At 44.8% G+C, this 24232-nt stretch overlaps 1 protein-coding gene across 12 annotated transcripts in view; it reads left to right on the plus strand.

Annotated features, from left to right (window-relative positions):
- MSANTD1 (Myb/SANT DNA binding domain containing 1) overlaps nucleotides 1–24232 on the plus strand; it is a 95150-nt gene that overhangs the window by 21259 nt on the left and 49659 nt on the right. For 3 of the 12 annotated variants that reach the window (XM_090035481.1, XM_090035485.1, XM_090035483.1), the window contains exon 3: nucleotides 23332–23425. The exons of 6 other annotated variants lie outside the window; for them this stretch is intronic. The gene's annotated coding sequence lies outside the window, so the exon portion shown is untranslated. Of the gene's footprint in view, nucleotides 1–4792; nucleotides 5301–23331; nucleotides 23426–23620; nucleotides 23711–24232 lie in introns of those variants that run through there. 3 more of the 12 variants (XM_090035484.1, XM_090035488.1, XR_016440677.1) reach the window with 2 other exon arrangements.

The following is a 24232-nucleotide window of genomic DNA, read 5'->3' on the forward strand; positions in this document are numbered from 1 at the left end:
AACAGGGACATGGCAGCTTCCAAATATTGAAATGCCTCGGCCATCGCTTTTGTTGTCAAGACGTTACGAGGAGGAATCTCTTCAACAGGGGGTGCATCTTCTTCTTCCTCTGCCACTTTTTGCTGTTCCAACTCAGTGAGGTTTTCATTAGTTAATTCTTCAGAATGTGATGCCAGCAATTCATCAATGTCCACCGGTGCAATGTCTAAGTTGAGTTATTTGCCCATTTCAACAACATTTTTGGTCACCTCTTCAATAGGATTGGATTTCCATATCACTAGGAGAAATGCCTTAGAATATTCCTTGAAAGCTCTAAGGTTTTCTGAATGGTACACAAGTAAAGGTTTAAGTTTAAAGTCACCTGCAGCATTGGCACCAGGCAAAAGAGTGGGCCTATCTTTAGCTGCTTTATACCCTGGCATGGATTTGTCCTCTTTAGCAATGTAGGTTCTTGATGGCATTTTTTCCCAAAAGAGCCCAGTTTTGTCAACATTAAAAACTTGCCGAGAACAATACCCACCCTCTTCAACGATTTCAGCCAATGTCAGGAAAAGCACGAGCTGTCACCTCATCAGCACTGGCAGTTTCACCTGTGACCTTGATGTTACGCATATTGGCCCTGGCTTTAAAACACACAAACCACCCCCTACTTGTATTAAAATACTCAGCATTCGAACTCTCCCTCTGTTATTTCTTTAGATCAGGGCTTTTAAACCTTTTTGGGTCAGTGTACCCCCGGCAGCTGATTGAGAAGAAAGGAGTCCCCTGGTGGCCAATCAGCGAGTGGGGATTGAGAAGGGTCCCCCAGCAGCCAATTGACAAGTGGGGTGGGGGTCCCCCAGTGGCTGAATAGCAACTGGGGGGAGGGGTCCCCCCCGGCTGATTGGCAAGTGTGCCAGTGGCACGGCAGTGGCAGAAGTGCTGGTGGTGGCACCTACTGCTGAGTACTCCCTGAGGCCATCCCAAGTACCCCTAGGTGTACGCGTACCCCTGGTTGAAAACCCCTGCTTTAGATCATCATAAAGACTCTTAGCCTTTTCCTGAGTTACACCTAAACTGACAGGAGCACAGCATTGATTTTGATCCTCCAGCCAAATGATTAACAGTTTCTTAACCTGAGCAGTACGTCCAACACACTGCTGTCACAGTTGACTGCAGTTGAGCCGAGCCCTTAATATGTTCCTGAATTCTTACCTTGTCTTTGGATATCCCCATGATAGTTGTTTGGGAGATATCCAAAGCTCTACCTATTTCAGTTGGTGTCTCACCTCTTTCGGACCTCTTATTTCCATTTTTGCTTCTGTAGTAATTGCTCTACATTTCTTAGAAACATCACTTGCACCAGATTTACACTTTTCTGTCATTATTATGGGAAAAGAAACACTAAATTTAAAGAAAGTTTCACCATGTAAAAATGGCATTGGAACAGCAACCGAGCGTCTTGTCAGGGAGATGGGTGGCGCAGTGAACTTGTTCGCTGGCACGGCGTGGTGTTGGATTGAGTGTTGTAAAGTCAAAAGCAACATCAGAAAGTTGAAACAGGTTGTTGATTTATAAACGCCATAAGTGCCATTTGTAATTCGAACGTCGTAAAGTTAAGGATGGCCTGTATCAAGAGGTGCCACCCCCCGCAATTGCAAACTTACCATTTGCTGCTGCTGCTCCACAACCTCTCCTTATTTGGTGGCCTCTATTCCTGGATGAGGGGTGTGGGGGACCATGTAAATAATGGTTGGTGGTGTATTGGACCACCTGCACTTCAGTGCCCCATATACTGGGGGAGGGGAGGGGAAAATCGGGCTCGGGTTTTGTCCCTCCTGCGTTCCACTGGGTGATGGCCACAGGTAACTGCTGCAGCTGCTCTGAGCACGTTTCCCCAGTCCCTATCTGCCTGTGTAGGGCAGCCACTCTGATCTGCTACAGCACAGCCCCCGGTGCCCAGGGCTGTCACATGGGGCTGCAGAACGATGATTGTAAGGGTCTTGCTGGGGAGCTGCCAGCTCCCCGTGGGGCGTTCTGGGGAGGGACCCCAGGGACTTCCCCCTCTCCCCTCTCCAATGGACACAGTGTGCCACTGCTTCGTGTACTCCAGGCCATGCGCAACGAGGTCTTTGTGCAGGCTGAAGGTTTTCTGAGCCACTATACCCTGCTGCTGCTCTTCCTGCTGGTGCCCCGTGCACACCCATATCCCTGGTTTGGGACACTTAACTATGACGGTGTGTAGGGCAAGCCTTGTCTGCCATGCAGCCTCCACCAATGGCTGGACGGATACCTGTCACAGCACTGCACAGCCTTGACCCCGATACCAAGGACGACATTGCCACAGGAATCAATGCCTGCCCTGGTGTGTGAGGGGCATGTGCACACCTATCTAGTACTGGGGAAAGTAAAGGGAATGATAAATAAAATTGTGTGTAAACTTTATCATGTCTGTGGGTGTGGTGTGAACAAGTGGCCACGGTGGTGCTGTCATGCCATCCTATCCTAATAGTGCATACTGGGGATCTGAGTAGTTTAAGGATTACTATCATGCATGCTGGGGAAAGAAATGACCCAATACCGATATTCATAAAGCAGGCTGTCATGCTTAGCAGCTCTGTAGGATCATGGAAAACCATTTGTCAGGTTTTTTCTAAGAAGACCAAATGAATTAAGTGGTTTAGGGGAGTGGGGTTTTGAAAAATCAGACACAGCATGATGGAAAGGCATCTTTCAGTGGCGGTACGGGGGTAGCAGTGGTTCCTCAAGGCTGCTGCTTTTGCGCAAAGTCTTGGGAGCACTGCTGCTCTGCTAACCTCTGTTCTGCAATGCAACAGTAGCAGTTTTCACTGTGCTCGTGAATACTGTGCTCAGAATTGCCTGTTGCCACAGATGGGGGGTTCTGGGGAGAAGAGCCCTTGCCAACTTTAGTGACCCAGATGCTGGTATCAAGGGCCCCTGCCTGACCACCCCCTCCCCCTAACCAACTGTGATCATGCATGCCCCTTCCCTGGCACTGGCACAGACAGAAGCCTCAAGTCTGGCCTCTGATGACACAGTCAAAGTACAGGGAGAAAGGGGTGGTTAACATGGGGCAAAGTAGTTCCCCGCTGAGTGCAGCCATGGAATCGTAGAACCGCATAATATTTTAAAGGGTAAATGACAGCACTCAAAATGGAGAAGTGGTTATTAATTTCATGCCAGTGTTGGACTAATGGATGGGCACAAGGGGTGTGTCCAGATGAGCATGCGTGTACCTCTTGCAGCATCTCAAACCCCTTGGAAATGCTGCAAGAGGCACATGTGGGAACAAAAACACACTCCCCACACTGCAGATTTGCAGCACAGGGGCAAAATTAGATGCCTGGACATCCAGGGGTCAAACAATACTCTGGGGGAAAAAGTGGGCCACCAAGCCTCCCCCTCCTCCCTGTCTTCTCAAGCCAGAACAGTTCCTGATACCTTTAATCTCTTCTCAAGGTTTGTCAGTGTGCGTCCGTGCATTCATTCATATCTTGACTCTCTGCCTCCTCGGATATGGAGAATGTGAGCAGGGACTGGTGCCTTGACACATGGGTGAGTTATGGCCAGCCCCCTGTTGCTCTGTGGCCTACCCTCCTTGGCATACCCATGAGTACATGGCTCATTGTTTACCTACACTGTCCACAGATTTTAGGCACCTTCTTGCAAAAATTCGTCCAGAGAAAGTATGCCCAGAGAAACAAAGTTGCCAGGATGGTGCCAGCATGTCAGTTGTACAAATCTTTTGCACCAAAATGAGGGTTGCTGGGGGTGGGGGGGGTGAACTTTTCCTGATCTGCTGAACAGGAGACATAAATTGAGGCCTGGAGGCCTGGGTAGAGACACCCCTTATTGATCCGAGATCTCTGATGCTGCAGAGAGGAGACAGCAGACCAGGGAGAAAGGAGGGCTACCCAGGGTGCATAAGACTAGGGCAGTTTGGTCCTATGCAGAAACTAAGAGCCTGGTGTGGGTGCTGGGGGACCCTGAGGTGTTAAGTAAGTTCAGCATTGGCAACAGCCCGAGTGCAAACTTACACATTGACCTGGATGTCTCCAGGATGCTTGCCAGGGAGGAACAACAAGACGGCGATCCAATGCAAGGTAAAGTCCCAGAATGAGAGCTGTTTTCTGATATGAAGCAGCAAGAGCTCATCCCAACAGCACCCCCTTTGCATAACAAGGCACGTAATAGTAACTGTTACTGGAGGTACTTGAACACCAGGCAATGAGATGACTAGAGGTATCCATGCTATCCTCTGCTCCTGAGAGCTTGGTGACCATGGGTCCAATTGCGAGTCCTGCTGCCTCAAGCAAGGCAGACAGTGGCAATTCACTAGTACTGGCCCTTGACGCATCTGCCGAAGGGCAGACACCGGGGACATCATCCTCCACAACCGGTATGTAAAGCCATGGGGAACCTTCACGTCGACTGACATCTGAACTGACTCTTGATCAGGCTGGACTATGATGTAAGGGGTGGCGGGGGGATTGCGGTCAACTGACAGGAACTGACACCTGAGATTAGGCTGGGGCTGTGACATGGGTGGGGGTGTTAATTCAACTGACAACTAAACTGACAGGCAGAGGCATTGGACTGTCGTGCAGGAAGGCGAAGGGAACAGCAAAGCAGGTGTGCTCTTCTGGTGAATTGTTTGCAGCCATTCAGGGCCTGCAGTCCAACAAGTTGGACAGGTAGGCAAGCCCTTCTTGGTGGTTTTTCCAGAATGCTTCTCATCCCCTGTCTGATTCACAGAGCACAGAATAATTCCCCGCATTTCTTGATTTTTCAGCTGCACTTGATACACTGCCGCCGCTGCTGCCGCTGTAAAAGCACAGACCACATAGGAAGCCTGATAACGATGCGTGGACAGATAGGATTGTCAGCACCATCAGTACCTGTGCGGTGTGGTTGCAGGTGACAGCAAGACAGGCATGTCGTGTCTGTGGCCAAGTGTTGGCCAGGCAACGTGACTGGAGGCATTCACAAGAAAGGGAGAGAGAAGGGTAGTTTAGCTCGGAAATGTAGAAAACCTGTATTGCTCATGTGCAGTGATAGTCACTGATTATTGCTAATTATTGGTTTTTGCTTGTTTGCTGACTTAAGCATAAACAATCCCTATGGTTATTGCTTGCTGGTTAAAAAAAAAAAAGTTATTGTAGTGAAACTCGTTGCATACTGGTTCAGGTTTAAAAAGGTGAAGAGTACTGTTTCTTGATAATGATTACCTTGTAAATGCTGTAACATTTGTTTATTTATGTAAATTATGCTTAATAAATCAGTAAAGGTTAATTATGTAAAAAAAACCCTTTTCAGTCTTCTTTTCTTTCAGTGTGGGTGGCCAGTAGGAGATCATCAAGCCAGTCTTTGTTCCTGGCTTTGTTATCATCATCACTGCCAAATCAACAGCTGTTTGCAACATTAGGGAGGGTTGCTTAACTTGTGAAACTTAAAAAAAGAAGTAAATCCCCAAGTGGCAACAGCATGGCACAAGGGGGAGGGGTACTACAGGTTCGGAGTGAGGGGCGCTGGCAGAGCCAGGGGTGGCTGGGTTGCGAGTTAGGGGCTGCAGGATGGTTCAGGGGGCTGTGGCTTAGAGTGAGGGACAACAGAATGGGCTGGACCAGGGCACCTCTTTTTTTAAATTGGAAATATGGTAACCCTAATGACTGACATTCTCAGTAAGGGCTGGCTGCCTGTTGCTGTTGCAGAAGCACCCATGGGTCTGACTGTGGGGTGAGCTTGTGCAATCATGACTGACATGGCAGCACAAGAGGAAAAAATCTTTATTATGAAGCATGGTGGCTACAGGCTGCACTCACTGCTATGAGAGGGCAGTTGCCGTTTGCTTTAAGGGCAACTGAAAGCAGTCCGGGGCACAGTGCATTAGGTGGTGATGGTGCCATTCTCATTAAGGGCTGCCTGCTGCCATGGGTCTGACTGTGGGGTGACCTTGTGCAATCATGAACAGTGTGGCAGCCAGCACAATAAAAAAAAAAAAAAAAAAATTATGAAGCATGGTAGTGGCTATGGGCTGCATTCAGTGCTGTGAGAAGGCAGGTGCCATTTGCTCTGATTGAAGGGCATAAGCGACTGGTGCCTCCTGAGTCGGTGGGGCACTTGCCCCCCCCTCCCAGCAGACAGTCAGTAACTGTGGGGGGGGGTCCCCCTAAGGCAGATCCCACAGACTGGGGGGGAGGGTGGTCCCCCACAGCCAATTCCCCAACCCTGCAAGTGGTAGCGGCGTGCCACTGGCACTTCTAGCTGCACTGCTAGCACTTCCGGCTGCTGGGGGACTGCTTCTCCTGGCACCACAACTCCCCGGCTGGCGCTCTCAGGGGGGCACCAGTGCTCTTGCCTGCTCCCCCTTCCTGGGAACACTGGCTGACAGGGTGCACTAAGCACTCTCATGGGGTGTACTTGCACGCCGTGCACCCCCTATGCTTTGCTACTGCTGAAGGGCAATTGAAAGTAGTTCATGGTGCCCCCTTTAGGCTCCCAAGTGGTTCTTCATTCCTGGGTTGAACCAGGGTCAGAATGTGGTAATAGTGCCATTCTCATTCAGGGCTTCTTGCTGCCATGGGTTTGACTGTGGGGTGAGCTTGTCTGTGGAGGCTATGGGCTAAAATCCTGTGATCAGGAGGGAGCCGTTCACTCTGAAAGCAAATGAAAGTGAGGGTGAGTGTACCTGAAAGCTTGCAAATCAAGAAATATTTCTGCAAATATCCAATCAGTCTACTAAAAGACATCATATCCACCACAAGTTCTGATTCCTTTTGCCTCTAGACCAATATGGGTATCAATCTGTATCCTTAACCCTTTTAGGTAGCCAAGTCATTCTTCATTCCTGGATGGAACCAGGGGCAGATTATGGGGTGACAGTGCCATTGCCACCCTGGCCAGGGGGGAGGGGTAGGAGGGGAGCACGGGTGTCTATACAGGAGAACAAAGATTGATCCATGTCGGGCTGGATAGATTGCAACGTCTGGCATGCAACACATGGCGTCTGATCAAACACATTGCACCCAATTACTTAAGAAGTTCAGGTATCCTCTTCTCCTATCTGCAATTCAAAGCGATGTCTGGTGGACAAAGGGGTGAGCAAAAGTTGCAGTGGCATTTGGTGGACAAAGGGGCTCATTACATGTGTTTGAGTGCATTTCTGTTTTCATGTGACAGATCCATGGGTTAATTCCTGCTGTTCCAAACTAAAATACATTGGGATGCGTTTTACTTTAAATCACCAAAAAGGCATTTAAATTGCAAGAAAAACCCATATGTGCAATCTGTAATGCAGTTAAATCAATGAAATTCACCTGTTTTTTGTGGCTTAATTGTGTTGCATTTAGTCCAACCCCCTGCTCAAAGTGAAACCAGCCCCAGCTAGATCATCCAAGCCAAAGTTTCGTCTAAAGCATGTCTTAAAAACTTCCATGGATGGGAGATTCCACAGTCTGTCTGGGTAACCTGTTCCACTGCTTTACTACCTTCCTACTGAGAGAGTTTTTCCTAATATCTAAAGACTTGCAATAAAACTGTCAGCAACACTGACTAGCCCTGTGTACATATTGAAAGTGCTGTTTTGAAAACCCCATCCACACCTTTGCATTGAGCATACTGTACCACCCAAATCTTCAATTCATTTTTGTGGAGTAGAGTCCCCAGGGCGGATCTAAGAGGAATGCAGTGGCGCAGTTGCATTCCTCTTCCATTCCTGCTCTACCAAACTTTAAAACCAATTGCCTTGGAGAGGCAGTGGCATTTATATTCAGGCAGCATGGAGGGAATCCATTGACTCCATGGCCCATAATCTACCTGATTCCTAATGGTTTTTTCATTCAATAAGTGTTAAAGATCAACTATTCAAACTATCAGAAAACCTTAACTCAGATTGCCAGTGAAATATTGGAGGAGGTACTGTCAAGGTGCTCAAGAATGCTAGGTTTTGTTTTACTACATCCTTGGTTATCTGAAACCTTGCTTATCCAAATGGAAACATTTTTTTTTTCCCCTTTACTGACTGCTAACTGATATTGTGTAACAAGCTGTTCTCCTTTATGCTTTATTTAAAGCCATACTGTTTCTCTATTCTTAAGTTGCAGTACTGTAGCTTTTCAGTGCTGGTACTGTATAATAAGCTGTTCTCTCTTAAGTTTTACTACCTTCAGTCTCTCTACTATTAAGCATGATATGATTTTAAATTGTGGATCATGCATTAGCATGTATAATTTCTCCAAAATACTGGGGTTTTGTGTATAAAAGAATTCAGCTGGCCAAATGTTTTTTTCAGCTAGTAGCTTCCAAGTGGGTTTGGATAACCAGCGATGCACTATGGTCTGTAAATTGTAATATCCTCTGTTTTATGACTTTTCCATCTAAATACAAAACTTAAATGTAACCAAAACGTTGAGTGCTGTTTTCATTCAACTTTGAGGAAACTGAAGTTTAAAGTATCACTTTGCACTGACTTTTTTTCTCCCTGGAGCCAATGTAAACCTCAACCTGAATTTCAGACATTCAAGAAAATTCAGATACAGGTTCAAGCTTTGTATCCAATGGTATTATTTCAGTTTGTGGATCTACAACAAAATTTACTAATGTGCTTAATTCTTTATATCAGTGAGACTTTGTGCAAGCTACAAAGCTATTTTTTAAACATGCACACAAAATATTACTTATGTGCTTATAGTTTCAAGGAATCCTGTAATATTATCTTTTCTTTCAAAAGGTTGTTTCTAGTTGTATTTTCTGTATTCATAGCTGAAGGAACGAAATACCAAGAGAGATGCTACACATTTTAGTGTAGGGGGAAAAAATCCTTTTAACAAGAATTTGCTTGTTTTTGGTTTGTTTTTGTTTTTTAAACAAAATCTCTTTCAATTGCATTTCACCTTTTGTTTCCCTTAATGTAGGTTTAAATCAGGGGCAGGCAATTGTTTCGGGTGAAGGGCCACTTACCCAATTCTGGCAAGCTGTTGGGGGCCGCATGGGTAGCCCCACCCCCTGACAGGTGCCTCACCCCCGGTCACCATCTTGGGATCAATGTCTTGGGACCAACTTCCCAGGGCCAGCGCCAGTGGGGCCCCGAGTGGGGCGCAGGCTGGCAGGGGCCTGTGGAGCCAGGCTGGGCCGCACAAGCAGAGAGTGGGGTGCTGGTATGGCTTCATAGAGCCCCTGCCGGCTGGGACCCTGTGCTTCTGGCACCCTGCTCTGGGCCCCACTGGCACTGGCCCCGGGACACTGGTGTGGGCCCCGTGCTCCCGCTGGCTCCCACACCTGCTCACTCCCAGCCCCGTGGTACAGGCAGGGGGGCTGCGCGCAGCTCCGACCCCCTGCTTGCTCACAGGGAACAAGCTGGTGCTGAGCACGGGGGAAAAGTGGCCCCTCCCCCGCCCTGTGGCCGGTGCTCCCTGCTGCAGCCACTCGCAGCCTATGAGGGGCTGTCCTGAGCAGGCACAGGCAGCCCCATGTGGGCTGCAGGCAGCTGTGGCACAGGACACTAGTGGGCTGCTTTCTCCATGTTCAGCACCAGCTTATAACCCTTTGCCAGCTCATTGGGGCTACAAATACCTTTTTATTCAGTCAGTGTTAACTAGAGATAAGTGCATGACTGAATAAAAAGGTATTTGTAGCTCACAAAGCTGTAGCTGACATCTTAAGACTATAACTTAAGCCTAGTCAGATAATGAAACAAGCAGCTAAGAACTCTGCTGTAATATGTACTTGAAAATGTTTAGTACACAGTTAGAGATATTACTGGCCTGAGCTAGCTGCCTCTTTTTGCTACATGGTACATGGCTGGATTTGGTAGATCTCCAGCAACTGTGGCAGCTTTTAGAGATGTTGCAAACTGTGGTCTGTGTGGAGTCTGAGTCGTCAAATGTCGCATACAGACATTCAATTTCTTCCTAGGAGAATCACTGCTCTCCCAAGAGAAACCATGAGTGTACCAATGTTCAGGATATTTCTCCCAAAGCAATAATGGCCATGCCAGGAGAAAATAACCAGGGAACAACCAGGGTTAAATCACTTCCAAGAGAGCAACTCCCACACTTTCTCCTGGGAGAGTGAATGTCTGTAAAACTGAGTGTTCTGAAAGAAGCCACAGCACAGTCCTCCACCATCCCAGGGTGCTTTGCTCCTACTCCACCATAACAGTGTATCAGTTAGGTTGGACTCTACTACTCTATGCTAGCAGGGAGCAGAATGTGCCCCCTTCCCAGTCTCTACATTATACTGCAGGAAGATGCAGGCTGACTCTGAGCAGTCTGGATCAGCCAATCAGGTTGCCTGCGCACTGCTGCAATCTATCCCCAGGCCAACTCAGGGAGCCTGCAGAGCACACTGATCTGTGTGCACAGGCACTCCCTGTCCATGCAGCATTAGCACTGCAAGCTCTTTGCTCTTCAGGGGCTCAGCATTCAAATATCTGTTCGGGCATCTCTGGGTAAGTTTTTCTTTTTTCTTTTTTTTGAACCAGGAGAACAAACTCAAGATAAATCTCCCAGGTTACATGAGTGTGTGTACACAGCCAAAGCCTGCCTTGAACCAAATTCCCTTTCTAGGAAGCAAGGAAGTTGTGGGATTCTCTAGGATGTGCTTGAAAATGTTACTGAAGTCTCATGCCTATTGAGGTAAATACTTATAGAGAAAAAAAGTCCTTCTGTCCAGGCTATTGAAAATTAAGTAAAAAAGTTCATGGAGTTCAGAGATTTTAATCATAGATGCCAAAACACAGAACTGCTGTTAGCCAGAAGCTGACTGTTTCCCCCGAGAAATACAACTTTTAAAGCCATAACAAATACCAACGTCTCTTGCAACAAAACATATAAAATATTACAGTTATTGGACAATTTTCAAACTATGACCATACGGCAGCTTGAATTATGTTAGCTTACAAGTATGTCAAAATATTTTCCAGCACAGCTATCTCATGGTTTTCTTTTTGTTGTTGGCAAGTACTTTTCTTAAACCACCATCTTGTCCAAACCACAATAATACATTGTGCCATATGTAATATAAAAATAATTATTAATTGAGCAATTTCTTTGAGCAATTGAGCATTGGTTTGTTGTTGATTTATCTATGTAAATTCATACTCAGATGGAGCTGGTTGAAAATGGAATTTCCATTCTAGAGGAAACTTCCGGTGTTGTTGTTATTGCTATAGAATGAAAAGAGAAAGCAATCTTTTCTCCGGCATGAGAATTCCAAGAAGGAAAAAAAATATGGGAGCATCTATTTTTAACAATCCTTCAAAGAAAATATTATCAAATATAAATTAGAACACTAAAGTCTAAACGAATTGCAGTAATAGGCAAAACATTTTTACCTCATCAAAATGAAATGCTTCAGCATAACTTAAGCAAAGTCAACGATTAATTTTGACTTGTTCTGCCGTATTGGGTCCAAACCAGTTAATTTTCAACAAATTTGCATTTTCCAAAGGAAAACTGTTACAAAAATGTTCAGTCAGTTTTAATGACGTGCCTCCTTGCGGTAAAATAACCTGGAAGGGATTTCAGGTCTGCTGGGGACACGTATGCATGCTGCACTTGCTTGGCATTTTAGAACCAAGACGTTTTTACCCATGGAAACCGACGATAGGATGGGGAAGAACTTTTGAGGGAAGGGCTCCCACTTTCAGCTGTCCCTTAGTTCCTCTCTAATTCAGGCAGATGTTTTTTAAATTTCTGAAATAGGTGGGAGAGAGGAAGGGTTAGTGTGGTGCTAGTGGCACAGTTTATTTCAAAAAGAGTCGTTACTTCTGTATGCAACCTTTAGCTCCCCTTCACGATTGTGACTTCACAGTTCTCCACTTCTGCAGCAAAAAATAACGGTAACATTCCTACAGAGGACTTACGAATCGCACTGCTGATAACAACCTCTGAAGGTCCCCCCCCAGCTAAGCAAGTAAATGAACTTGATTTGAAGGACCATAAGGCTCAGACAAAATCCTGGAAAATAATTTTTCAGTGTAAATAAATACTGGAAAATAAATTAAAAGTGAAACTGCTGTAGTCATAACTTTAGGAGAAGGCCTTAGGACTACTTAATTTTCATGAAAACGTGTGTAAGAAACAGCTTCCATGAAAGGCTGAAATTTTGCATATCTTTTGGTAGGTACTATAGTTGGAAGGAAAATACCTTAAAAGACAGGAGCCAGGGACCCATACCCACAGGAGCAGAGACCAAGACTCTGAAAAGGAGACTTCTTCATAGGACACATGAAAACCAAGATTTCAGTCCTATTAGTTCATGGGTTGTAAGTTTAATAGCTGAATGCCATCTTAAAGGTTCTGTTTTCTACCCACAGCAAGGAAAGAAGTTGTATCCAAACCAGATTATGTAGTTGTGTTTAAATAGTTATTTTGTAGATGTCATATTAGGGATTCTTTTATTGATGGAGTATTTCATCTATGAATCTATGAAGGACCCTAAGGCTCAGACAAAATCCTGGAAAATAATTTTTCAGTGTAAATAAATACTGGAAAATAAATTAAAATATTTAACAAGCAGATACTTACATTACTTCGGTCACTGTGGCTATCTGAACATCTGCGTGATATGAAGAAACTGCTATTAATCACCAGCTGAGTATGGTTGTTTCTATACTAAGTTTTTTTTCTTAAAATTCCTGTTACACACTGCCTTGACTCTAGTAAAATACGGAGTGCTAGTGCCATAAGCACAGTAGCATGCAGACTTGTTATAAGCAAGGTCACATGAGAAGGTGTTTAAATGCCAGTAGCCACCTAGGGCATCTTTACACATGCTCCCAGGTGGGGAGTGGGGAATTTAAGCCATCTAGGGTATCTTTGCACATGCTCTGGGGGTGGGATGGGGCAGACTTTAATTAGAGTGGCTTTCAGGAGCCATTCTAATTAAAGTGCCCCGCAGTAGCTTTTGTATTCAACCTCCCACACTTCAAAATGGTGGCAGGGTGCCTTAACTAAAGCTCGTTCAATAAGCTTAGTTAAAGTGCTCCTGCCGCCATTTTGAAGCATGAATACATGCTGAATACATGTGATACGGAGGCTGCTGGAACATACTAATTAGCATGCTCCAGCAGACTTGATTGAGTCTGCTCTGTCTTGTCCTAATTAGCATGCTTTGTAGCAGGTGTTGGGCACATGTGTAGGTGCCCCTAGATCCCCAGCCACACTGGTGCTTCCATGAATGTACATGCTGCTTGGGTCAGTAAGAAATTGGAAAGAAAAACAGTTAGTGTAGATGATGCCTCGCAGGCTTGTCCTACAAATATGGAATTAACAAGAATATCAAACATAGGTAGTAGTAGCTATGTTAGAAGTCAGGCAGAAGGCAGGGTAGAGATGCACCTTATAGACTAATGGAATCAGGGATGAATAAACTTTTGTGAAGAAAAAGTTCACATATATATTAATATGATAATGTGCTAATAATGATATACATTACATTATTAAGAATATTAATTAAACTACAATGAATCTAGTAATTTAGAAGGGATATAAACCTGTATGCGTTAAGCGCCCTCTGGTAGGATATTCCATAATTGCTCATTTGAGATTTTCTTTCACTTTTCTCTGAAACGTGTGCCCCTGGCCATTGTCAGAGATACTAGGTTTAGATACCTAGACAAGGGGTGCCAAACTCAAATCAACTGGTGGACCATACTACCTGTCAGCCCCAGGGGGTTAATGCTGCTGCTGCTCACCCCCATTGCCTACTGCAATCTAAACCAGTAAATTTAGTAGCAACAAAAGGAAAGGAGAGGGTATCTGCCTCCAGCAGTGGCTGCATTAACCCAGTGGGTCCTGCTCGTGGTGGTACAATGGCTCAGGCAAGATGGACAGATACATCTTTGGGCTGGATCCAGTGCATGGGTCATATGTTGGACACCCCTGAGCTGTACCATTGGTCTTAAACGAGCATGTTAATTCCTATTGTTTCTTTACAATAATTATTCCAGAAAGTAGCTACAATTCCCTTCCTTGATCCACTTACAACATTATTCCTTTGTTTAGTGTAGACTGAAGCTTATTCATGTCACTGCATTGTGCTACAGCCCTGGACTGTCAAGCTTTAGTGTACTCCATGAATACAGGGGAGGTCCTGCCTATGCTAAAAATGGAAGCAAGTTTCAAAGTCCTTAGGCCACGTCCTATTTCTGTATAGGAGGACTCTGTACCAGGCTTTATAAAGCACTGAAAATGTATCTCTATAATGAAATATGTTGTTTATTCATAATCCACACAAATAATTAGTATGTTTTTGACTTAAAAATGAGAGAGGTATAACAGCAAAAACCACTCTGCATATTGCAATTTAGGAATGATGATATATAAGGTCTTTGGTTTAAATCACTTCTACTGTGACCTACATGCATGATGTGTTAGTGAGTGCAGTTATGCAGAGCAAGGCAGTGCATTTCTCCTTCTTCCATGACCATGGGTTTCAGCTGAGCTGAGGCATCTTTATCTGCATACTAAGTCTTTTTGCTTCAGGAAGGAGGTGGGTCCTTTCAAGGGTGCCAACTCTGCAATCTGTGTGTTTCTCTGCTGTGGACCCCTGTGTTGGCCATTGGCCAATCCCACTCACTAGTGCAGGCAGTGTAGTCTACACACATGGTTCTGGAACATTCTCCAGGTTAGCGATCTCTTTACTTGGGAAATTTAATAGACTGACACTAGACTTGACAAGATTTACCCAAGACCGTCTTGGGGGTATTCTGTATTCCACACCAGCCATTTCAGTGCTGGACTTGATGACTGGGTATGCAGTGGTACCTGTGTACTGTGTTATTGTCAGTGAAGACTTAAAGGTTATGTTAGTGATAACAAAGGACTGATCTACAGTAAATGGTCCTGTCAGATCAGTGCTTTACTACAGAAGTTTTTCCTAGTGTATGAATGAATTAATGAATGAATACTTGCATAGCCTGTGGAGTGATTAGTTCATTTCTTCTATTACTTCACATTGAGGTCTGATCAGAAATCATTTTAGGGGCTATGAGTGGGGTTCAGTTTGATTTTTCCATACAGTTGGCATGTGGTATGATTTTTAAAGAAGGAGAATACTCAACTCCTGGTTTTCTCCATTTATGTATGCATATTTTAGATTGGGACTTGCTTTTGTCAAGGATGGGTGAGGCTATTTGATTTCAGGTGAGCAGCCAGCGGTGGTGAAAGAACAAGTTAGGGGCTATTTAGAGAAACTGGACATATAAAAGTCCATGGGGCTGGACAAGATACACCTGAGGGTGCTGAGGGAGTTGGCTGATGAGATTGCAGAGCCATTGCCATGAGTTTCCAAAGATGATGGCCAACCAGGAGAGGTCCTGGATGACTGGAAAAGGGCAAACAGAGTGCCCATATTTACAAAAGGGAAAAAGAAGTATCTAGGGAACAACAGACCAGTCAGCCTCACCTCAGTCCCTGGAAAAATCATGGAGCAGATCCTCAAGGAATCCACTTCTAAGCATTTGGAGAAGGTGATTAGAAATAGTCAGCATGGATTCACCAAGGGCAAGTCATGCCTGACCAACCTGACTGCCCGCTGTGATGAGGTGACTGGCTCTGTGGATGTGGGGAGACCAGTGGATGTGGTATACCTTGAATTAGCTAGGCTTTTGATATGGTCTACCACAACATTATCTCAGGCAAGCTAAGGAAGTATGGGATGGATTAATGGACTGTAAAGTGGACAGAAAACTGGCTGGAGCATTGGGCTCAGGGAGTAGTAATCAATGGCTCTATGTCTAGTTGGCAACTGGTATCAAGCCAAGTGCCCAAAGGGTATGTCCTAGGGTTGGTTTATTCAATGTCTTCATTGACAGCCTGGAACATGGCATAGAGTGAACCCTCATCAAGAATACAGATGACACCAAACTGGAGGGAGAAGTAGATATGCTGGAAGGTAGGGCTAGGATTCAGGAGTGACCTAGACAAATTGGAGGCTTGAGCCAAAAGAAATCTTATGACGTTCAACAAGATCAAGTGCAAAATCCTGCACTTAGGATGGAACAATCCCATACATCAGTTCAGGGTGAGGGCTGACTGGCTGGGCAGCAGCTCTGCAGAAAAAGACCTGGGGGTTACAGTGGACAACAAGCTATATATGAGCCAACAGTGTGCACTTGTTGCAAAGAAGGCTGATGGCATACTGGGCTGTATCAGTAGGAACATTGCCAGCAGGTCAAGGGAAGTGATTATTCCCCTCTATTCAGCACTAGTGAGGCCACATCTGGAGTACTGCATTCAGTTTTGGGCTCCCCAATACAGAAAGGATCCAGTGGAGGGGAAAATAATTCAGGGGCTGGGGAACATGACTTACAAGGAAAGACTGAGGGAACTGGGCTTATTTAGTCTAGAGAAGAGGAAGCCAAGATGGGATTTAATAGCAGCCTTCAACTACCTGAAGAATGGTTCCAAAGAGAATGGAGCTAGACTGTTCTCAGTGGTGGCAGATGACAGAACAAGGAACACTCGTTTCAAATGGCAGCAAGGGAAGTTTAGGTTAGATATCAGGAAAAAAATTGTTACTAGGAGGGTAGTAAAACACTGGACCAGGTTATCCAGACAGGTGATATATTTTACTTGCACACATACGCACGCACGTATGCACACGGCCCATGGAATTCCATGTATTAGCTTACCATATATGACTGGAGCCAGTCAATGAAACTGAAAGGAAATCCATTTAAAATTTGATATGGGGAAATATTTTTTTGGACAAGACATAGCTGACCAGTAAAACACACTGCTACAAGATATTGAGACTAAGAGCTTAATAGGGTTTTTAGAAATAAACATTTGCATGAACAATTAAAACACTGACAACTTATTTCATCTAATGGGATGAAAAAATTGACAAGCTGTCTCAGCAAGACATTATTTTACATCATAACAGCTGGTTGTTGGTGGTATTTGACTTTGAATTCCATAGTAAAATGGGAAATAAAGGTAACCCAAGCAGGTCTGCAAAATCCTTGGCAGTTAGGTGAATAGGTGGAGACCTAAAGCCTTTCTTAAAGCCTTAGGCAACTTGACTGATTGCTTCCTGTAAAAAGTTACACAGAACTGCCTCCCTTGGGAAATGGATTACTACTTTCAGTTTGCTAAGCAAATGAAAAACACTGGCCACTTTTATAACCTAAAGGAATGTGATGCTGTGTTTTAAGTGGATATTTTTTCGTAAATTGTTTAGTCTCAAGTCTCTGCAATCAGATGCAGTGGTTTCCTTGTGTTTTGCTGAAGAATACTCTTGACTATGCTATCATTAAAGCTATTTTATAAATAAAAATACCCTTCTGAACAGTTGGAGGTTTCCTTATGACCATGGGGGTCCAAGTGAGTTCTGTGTGGTTCTGTCCACATTAGCTGAGTGCTTGAGATGCAGGTACAAATAGAAATTTTTTATCTCTATTCACATTTGCCACTGGCTCACTTTGTATACATCATTTGGCAAAGTTTAAAAATTATGGTTGAGTGGTTTTGGATACCTCAGTTTCCAGCTTAAAATATGTGGACCCTGGTTTTTAGACAGGTTGAGCACTCCAGCAGCCATTGATTCCAGCTGGAGGTATGTATATGCTTAAGATTATTGAAAATCAAGCCCTAGGGATCTTAGTTTAGGTACTTCAGAATGAAGGTAGTGAGAATTAGTGGGCTCTTCCAAAAATTGTTGCTGAAGCCTGTTCCTCAGTTTGTCCATCTGCAGATAAATTGCACTATTTCCAAGAATCAGAACCTTTGACTGTCCCCTCTGTTTCCTCTTCGTACTCTGGTGCACATCATGACTCTTCACATGATTTGCTTTTAAGCCTAGATACCCAAGTTGCAATGGTTATCGCATTTGCTAAATATAATATTTTTATCTTATTTGACAAGTAAACTGTGCTTGCTCCGTTCTCATGTGTGCATACCTTGCCATGGTAGTGGCTGCTTCTGTAATCTCTGGGTTGGGGAAGCTGAGCATTAGATTGAATAAAAGTAGTATACATGCGAATGTGTCTTAAAAGTCCCTGCCAGAGAGAGAGAGAGAGAGAGAGAGAGAGAGAGGCTTCTTTGTATTAGCATACAGAGCATTGTGGGAATGAATTGGTTTTGTTTAGGGCAGAGGAGGGAAAAATATAGCCTATGGGCTGAATCTGGCCTGCCAGGTCATTTCATCCAGTCCACCATCTAATTGTACCCTGCCTAGCCTGCACACTTCCCTCCCATCCTCCTGCATGGGAGGGCCCTAGGCCAGCCAGCATGCACAGCTTCCAGGCAGGGCCACTGTTGCCTTTGCTGCAGCCGCCAAGGGACCTGCTCAGCTTCCCCAGCTTGCAGTGGCTTCTTTTTGTGTCCCTGCTGCAGTGTTCATTTCAGGCAGCAGACTGGGAAACTACAGCTAGGCAGAAGTGTGGAGCCTAAGGCTGGGGCTGGCAGGAGTCTGGGGACTGTGCCCAGTGGGGCGCTGGGAGGACAGAGCTCAGGTGGGCAGGGTGTGGGTGTAGGTACGTAGAGCTCGTGAGGTGTGGGAGATGTGGGGTCTCCCCCATGGTACACAGCTCACACAGGTGGTGGTGGCAGCTGCAGCAGGTGGTGGGCCCTTGGGGTGCTTGTGGCTCATGCCACTGTTGGCTGGAGCTGTGTACCATCCAATTGTGGGAGCTGCACATGCTGACTAAGAAGCAGAGCCAGGCTGGCCTGCCTCTATTGCACGGGGCTCACATGCAGCTTCCGGGACTCGCATGCCACTGGGGGAAACCCCGCATGATGGAGCCAGTGGCCTTCCCCACTCCCAGCCACGACATGCAGCTCACAGGACTCTGCTGGAAGTGGCAGGGAGGCCCCTTCCCTTCTTGGCGGAGTCCTGTGAGCTGCAGGTAGTGGCTGGGAGTGGGGAAGGCCACTAGCTCCATTGTATGGGGCTTCCTCCCGGTGGCACACAAGTCCCCAGAGCTGCACGTGAGCTCAGTGGGCTAGAGGAAGGTCAGCTTGGCCACCACATGCAGCTCCCAGAACTAATTGGAGATGCCTGGTGACTGCCCCTGCACAGACCATGAGCATGCTGAGGGGCTGCTGCTTGCTATTGCTGCTGCTCCTGGCAGCAGGGGCTGTGCACCATTGGGGGTACAAGGGGGGGTCCCCACACCCTCACTCCACTCTCTCAAACCCCACACACCCACAACCCTCCCATTGTACACATACCCACACCATACCTTACACCCTCTGACACATACAGCCATACCCCTTTACAAACCCCACACAAACACCCACCCACATACAAACCCCACCATACATACATGCTCCCCCCACACACTATACAAGAGTAAGACTATTTTTGAGCTGTTATGCAATCACCTGTAACTAGACTATGGAAACGCACACAAATCAGGACAAAAATATTTTTTGAAATAAAATTAAAATATATTATAGTAGATGTTTGACTTTTAGTATATGAATTGTTTTTTTTCTGGTTCTGAGATAAGCCCCTCCCCCTCCCCAAAGGAGTACTTCCAGAGGCATGGGGAGGGACTTCTGGTGGTAAAGGTCCAGGTTTAGGAGGCAGGACTTCTAGTCCCAAGATAGTGACCAGGGGGTGGGGCACTCGTCAAGGGGTGGGGCTACTGTTGTGGCCCTCAACATCTCACCAAAACTCACTAAGCGGCTGTCCAGCAAAAATCATTGCTCGCCCCTGGTTTAGAGACTTTGTGTAGTGCAGCAGCGGAGTGCTGAGCAACCCAGACAGTGGCAACAGAGAAGAAATTAGAGCTTTTTTACAGTACTGGCAAGCACCCATTTTCCCTGTCTCTGGCCTTAAGTATGAGTGGAGAAGTGGAATAATTGTTTTGATTCCCCTCTAGAAAGAAAGGGAACATGTAGTCTGTTCCCAAGGCTGTGGCTGCAAATAAGCATTTCAAGGTAGGAGTGGTCCTGTTCGGAGGATGTCTTAAAGAGATTGCTACCTGTTAGAGATTGTTCACCTGCTAATGTTAACAATCCGTGAGCTTGGAGGTAGGTGGCACTGAGGGAGGGAAGTATTTGAGGTGGCAATAGGACCAAAGGGATATACATGTGAACAGGAAGGACAGAAGGACACGTCAATGAAATATCAAGGGGATGAAAAAGAGGTCAGTGATGAACTCCTACTTAAGTATGGTGGAGGTCAAAGAATAAGGAATGGAATAGATCATAATGTTGAAAATAATAGGATCCTGTCATCTAGAATATGGGCTTGGTCAACCAGTCAGAATTAGCTTAGATAGAAAGTTAAGAAAGAAATAAAATAATAGATTATATATAAAATATATATATATATATATATATATATATAAACATTATGTAAATAAAGGGCACATGTAATTCCATGCATTAGCTTACTATGTAGGACTAATGGAGCCATCCAATGAAGCTGAAAGGAAATTCATTTAAGATCTGATATGGGGAAGTATTTTTGCACAAGACATAGCTGACCAATGAAACTCACTGCCACAAGATAGTGAGACTAAGAGCTTAATAGGGTTTTTAGAAATAAACATTTGCATGCACCCTTAGAACACTGACATCTTATTTCATTTAATGGGAAGAAAAAATTGGCAAGCCAACTCAACAAGACATTGTTTTGCATCATAACAGCTGTTTGCTGGTGGTATTTGACAGCTGATAAGTGAATTATGAAAGTTTTCCTCCTAGATTTGGATGGGGCTCATTGGTTTAGAAGAATTTGTGAAAGGAGACCAAATGACTTCTTCAAATTTTATCCTTATCATCTTGAGACAGATAAATCTGGTAAGAATATTGTTATGTTGGTAGGCGCTGGTAACTGCCAGCATGAGTGCCTTTGATCTCTGGGCTGATCGGCTTGCTAGTTGCCTTTCATTTGGCGTCAGTGAGGGAGCAAGTGTGTGCATGTCACTTACTTTAGTGATAGCTGAAAAAATAGATGCCTATGCTCAAATCAAACCAGTATGATAAGGCTGGGGTAGAGCTGAACCATGCTGTCTGGCGAATGCTGGGTTTGGAGCCGTGTGTGAGAAACAGAAAACAAAACAGCCAGAGTGAATCAGAAGATAACATGGCCCTGAGATGGCAAGAAAAGACCGCACTGGTAGCACGGCAGTAAGCGGGGGGGGGGCACACTCTTTTGGGCACAGTGTAAACTGGAAAGAAAGATTTGGAATGGAATTTGGACTTGGAAGTTTCCTTCAGCAAGAAACTGCCTCCTGCTGCTTCTCTCCTATTCATAGAATAGGACTTTTGTGTACATTTTATACATATATTGGATTATACTAATGCAATAACTACTTCAGATAATCAAGTTCTCCAGGTAATGGGATGAGGGGGTGCGAAACTTAGGACACTGAATATTGTATACTTGCACTAAAAGGGACAAACGTTATATAAACTCTTCCCTTTGAAGGCTTGTTATCCCTCCTTTGCCTTTTGTGATAATGCCTTAAAGTTGAGAAGTCTAGGTAGGATTGCAAACCCTCCAGGATCACCCTGGAGTCTCCAGGAATTAGACATAAAACTCCAGGACACTTCTGAGAGTTGCCTGGGAGACAAATGATAGGGTATTCAGTAAAATCCATACGAAATGTTGAATCTGATGTATACAGTAGTCCAGTGAGTTTTTAAAATGTAACAGCAATTTGCGTTTGCCTTCCTGACGTAAAGTCTACACATCATAATTAACGTCAGTATGCCATGTGATGAAACCTCCCAGAACAGATTCAAACAGAGTTGGCAGCTCTAAGTCTAGGTTTGGGTTTGTCTTGAAGTTGTAAGTAAGTGTCTCATCATTCAAAGATTTCCTCTAAATTCTCTGCTAAAAGGCAATTCTTCCAGAGCAATTTGCAACGTTGAAGATTGTGAGCTGAGTAACTGGGTGTCACAGGTCATGTCACAGCATAGTAGGGCTGTGCGAAACACCATCGTTTTGTTTCGGTGTCCATGTCACCGTTTTGAAGGGAAAGTGTTTCGTTTTGTTGTTTAGTTTCGAAGCACTGTTCCTTTTCATTTCGTCGAAACTGTTTCACTGTTTTGATGCATTTTGGCATTTTGCCCATAGGCTATAATGGGGAGTCATGAAAACACCTAAGACGTTGTCAGTTCTTGCCTGATTTGGATGAAAATTGCAGGGAGGGCTGCCAGGCTGTGCCAGACACGTAGCAGCAGCAATTTTCTCTGGTGCTGGGTGCAACCCGTGCCCAGCACTAGTCCCAGGTAGGAGAGGCAGCCTCCCCTCATCTGGGGCGCGGATCCGGGGGCTTGCACCCCTGGGAGGGCTGGTGGGCTGTGCTGGACTCCTCTCAGGGGTCTGAGCCCCTGAATCTGTGCCCTGGATGAGAGGAGGCCACCTCTGCAACCTGGGACTGGTGCTGAAGCCAAATAAGCCTGGCTTTGAAACCCAAAACGTTTCAGAACTTTTAAAATGTTTCGAGTGCCCTCGTTTCATTTTGAAGCTGTTTCAAAGCCTTTTGTTTTGTTTTGATTTTGCTTGAAATGCATTGAAACAGCTTCGAAATGAAACAGTGAAATTTTGCAAAGCCCTGCAGCATAGCATGCTGTAAGATGACATGAAAACAGTTTTCTGATGGGAAAACTAAAATCTCCTGGAGACATTTGAGTATGATTTTGAAAACAAAGCTAAGACCAGCACCGGTAGGACACACCCTGACAATTGAGAAGCTCTCGAGGATCGTATCCATCTCGGATTCTTAAGGACTGTGATCCTGTTCGAAATGGGTGTCATTGTTTGGCAAGCCATTGTAAAAACCAAAAAGTTCACCTTGGAGTTGCTGTTGTTGCAGTTGGATCTTGTGATAGAACTGTATCAGCAATGGCGGTGCAGCCATATAGCACGGGAGTGGCACTGGTGACTTTACCTCATTTAATTTTGGAGAACCTCAGGGAGTTGCACATTCTTCTATTTATTAATGTTATGGGTTGCAAATAATTTAAAGAACTTGGATTCCTAAAACAGTCTTGCTAGCGAGAGCCAAATGCCCTATATCTAGGCATTGGGATCCTTTTAACTAAATTGGAAGCACCTTGTAGTTTACCTATTATCTTGACTCTCCCCTCACCCCGTACAAATTTTCCCTTCATGTTTTGGAGAGCTGAAACGAAAAGCCAACAGGTAGGTGTGTTTTGGGGCTCTGGGAACTTATGGGCAAAACTGCAAAGCTAGAGCTGGAAAAGCTTCAGTGCATTTTTCTGGGGTCTTTTGGTAGTCGATTTTGGATTTCTTATTTTTTAAACTTCTGGCTAATTAACTGCAGGACGGTGCAGCACAGTACCGTCACCCACTGAGAGAGGGCCTGTGTGAAAAAAAAACCCTTTCCTTTTCTACTTTCAGGTGATTGTTGGTTTTGTATGGAGTATGCCTGTCAGCTGAAGAGGCGCACTGTATTTGAAAGAAGCTGCGAGCCTTCCTGTGGTGTCCTCCCATAGTGAGTTTTGGCAGGGAGTCAGGAACACAGCATGCGGATACAAACAGCTGCTAGGTGGATTTAGCAGGCTGCCAAGCTAGTAGCAAACTTTGAGCAGTAAGGCTGGGGTTCTGGCAGGGAACTGCCAGCAACTTACACTGTAGCTTTTCTGAGGCTGGTTGTCTCTGATCCAGGGCCAAAAGCACTCGGCTTCTGGAACAAAAGCAAGCTAGAACCCATTTATTCAACACAGCTCTCATACTTGCCACTGAAATGGGGTAGACGCTGGTTCAGCTGGAAACTTGTGTAAGTTCCAAACTCCATCTTTTGCCTGATACAGTTGGAGTGATGGGGGGATGACATTTTTTTCACACATTTTTATATTATTTTTTTCATTCCCACTGGCATTCCTCAAAGGACTACAAAAATGGCAGTATTAACTTTTTTGTTGAGGTGAGATTCATAGGTCTGAACATCTAGGTACTATAAGTATATGGCAAATGCTCTGGTTTTATCTCTCTTTCTACGCTGCCAGGGATGTTCTTCCACTTTCCTGTGATGTAAAGAAGTAGCGCTGAGTACTAACATCTTATACTTTCCTAAATACCAATCTTGACTAATATTGATTTTTTTAAAAAAAATCTCAAATCTAAACTGGTTTATGTTATGGCAAACTATAATGATCTGTTTACTGATCTATAGTCTTTGTCAGATTTAACTCTGAAGAAGAAATATTTGTATTAACATTAAAAGGATGGTTTTATGTGCTCTACAAGTATTTTAAAATATATCAGGAGAACAAAGATGAGCAGTAAATCTTAATAACTA

The sequence above is a fragment of the Crocodylus siamensis genome, chromosome 2 (genome assembly GCF_052110815.1).
Source record: "Crocodylus siamensis isolate JL-2025a chromosome 2, ASM5211081v1, whole genome shotgun sequence".
Taxonomy (NCBI): domain Eukaryota; kingdom Metazoa; phylum Chordata; order Crocodylia; family Crocodylidae; genus Crocodylus; species Crocodylus siamensis.